Raw genomic sequence first — 2,655 nt, forward strand, 5'->3', positions numbered from 1 at the left:
TGGGATCAAGTACGAGGAGCTCGGTTCGTGGGACGTGATCGACTACTTCCTCTACATCGACGCGCGACTTCTTCCGCTGCGCTGCACGTCTAGTGGTAACGATCTATGATCTTCTACTCGCAAGTATCTTGGGTTTATGCGGTAGTGATGCTAGCGTAGCCTACCCGTTTCCCTACAGTGGTACCAGAGCCATCTTGCGTAGTTTTTGGTCTGGATCTTTTGCATATAGGTGATATGTTGTTGTAGTAGATTGGATCTATTACTTTTGCACGGTTTGATTAGATTAATTGGTCATAAGGGGTTAAAACTGGAGCGAGTTGATTGCGCGGCATGTGACAAAAGATTAGTTTGTGTTCTTTCTCTGTTATGCATACGACATGTCCCTACCGGCTGGAATCACCATTGGGACTAACTGTGTGCATAGTCAGTAGATTGAACCAACAGATCAAGGTCATGTGTAGATGCAGTCTTCTCAAGTGCAAAGTTTGCACGGTCAAGGTGATTGACCTAGTGAAAATTGAGGCATTATGAATGGCTCGGATTTGAGGTGATGCGATCACTTTGATGAGATTTTCATAGGGATTCCATAGATGCGATCTGTGTAATTCCGTGAGGTTTTCAGGGCGCCGCCCTGAGACCCGCGGGGGGCGGCTCCCCCCTCGACCCCCGCCCGCCGTTGTTTCTCGCTGTAGCGGCTTCCCAAGCGCTACTTTGGTAGAACACGTCGTACGCCTAACTTGTTTTTGCAGGGTGTGTGATGTGAATGGTATGGCCTCAATGTCATGTGATGATGTATGTGATGATTTGTGCGGCCTGCGTGTCGCAAGTTAACACAACTGGGTTGAGGTTGCACCATTATTGTATAACGACCTGCGTGTCGTTGTGATGTTTGAATCCTCATGTAATTATTTCACTAGCTATTAGATGTAGTAGCTTAGTATCTTTTCATGGAGGTTTCAATCATGATGGCGATGATGATCACCACAAGACAGGATGGATGGCAATGGAGGTCACCTTGGAGCCATGGCGATGGAGCCCATTGTGATGCAAGAGGCCATACTATTCACAATATAATATGATTATATGCCTGTGATGTTTATTTTCCTGTCATACTATTCTTTCATGCTTTTACATATGGTGGATGCTTTAATCATGATAGAATAGCTTCCCTCAGAAAAGTTTGAGTTTTTGATGTCTTTTACCAATAGCTGCACCTATAAATTTTGATCGTTGTGTGGTAGGTTTACCAAAGTAGAGTACCCTCAGCTATCACTTGTATAGGGTGGATGTCGGACATTCACAAGCATAGTATTGGTTTACTCAGCAAAGCTATCAAAACAGTTTTGGGCTTTAAGGCATAGGGTTGGGGCCGGGGCATTGGATGCCACCCAACAACAAGAGTCGCATAGAGATGTGATTAGTAATTTGTTACTTACCTGTATCACTACTTTTCTAGCCGTGATGCTAAAGCTCACTAGAATTTTAGTGATTATGGATCTTGAACCACTATATGTCATTAGAGGGAAGATGACTTTGATATAGTAGGTTGTCTTTTGTTAAATCAGTTAATGAAAGTTTACATAAACTTAGTGCTGAAATCTTGCTTTACTTTAATGTTGTAGATCATGTCTGCCAGTAACAATTCCGCTTTCAATTTGCGTTCTGTTCTTGAGAAAGAAAAGTTGAATGGAACAAACTTTATTGATTGGTACCGCAACCTGAGAATTGTTCTCAGGCGAGAAAAAGGAGTATGTTCTTGAGCAGCCATATCCTGATGATCTCCCTGACAATGCAACTGCTGCTGATCGCAGAGCTTATGAGAAGCACTGCAATGACTCACTTGATGTCAGCTGTCTGATGCTCGCCACCATGTCCCCTGATCTGCAGAAGCAGTATGAGCATGCGGATGCTCATACCATGATCGAGGGGCTGCGTGGGATGTTTCAGAACCAAGCCAGGACTGAGAGGTTCAATATCTCAAAATCCTTGTTTGCGTGCAAGCTGGCAGAAGGTAGCCCAGTCTGTCCTCATGTGATCAAAATGATTGGTTACATTGAGACTTTGGATAGACTTGGTTCTGAACTTCACCAAGACTTGGCTACTGATGTTATTCTCCAGTCGCTCCCGGCGAGCTATGAGCCTTTTATCATGAACTTTCAGATGAATGGCTTGGATAAAACATTGAGTGAGTTGCATGGGATGCTAAAAAACAGCAGAGGAGAGCATTAAGAAGAATCCCAATCATGTGATGATGATTCAGAAGGGGAACAAAAAGAGGAAGCGTTGGACGCCTCCTAATCCCAAAGGTAAAGGCAAGGAAAAGAGTTCCGGTGGTGAGTCCTCAGGCTCTAAGCTAAAGCCAGCACCTAAGGCCAAATCTGGCCCTACTTCTGAAGATGAATGCTTCCACTGTCATGAAAAGGGACATTGGTCTAGGAACTGCAAGAAGTACTTGGAAAAAGAAAGAAGAAGAAGAAGGGAAGTGAGACTTCCACTTCAGGTATAAATGTTATAGAAATAAATATTGCATTATCTTCTAGTGAATCATGGGTATTTGATACTGGATCGATGATTCACACTTGCAAATCGTTGCAGGGTCTAAGTGAGACTAGAAGATTTGCAAGAGCGACGTTCGGTCGGGGGCAAAGGTTGCGG

The sequence above is a fragment of the Panicum virgatum genome, chromosome 8N (genome assembly GCF_016808335.1).
Source record: "Panicum virgatum strain AP13 chromosome 8N, P.virgatum_v5, whole genome shotgun sequence".
NCBI classification, from domain to species: Eukaryota; Viridiplantae; Streptophyta; class Magnoliopsida; order Poales; family Poaceae; genus Panicum; species Panicum virgatum.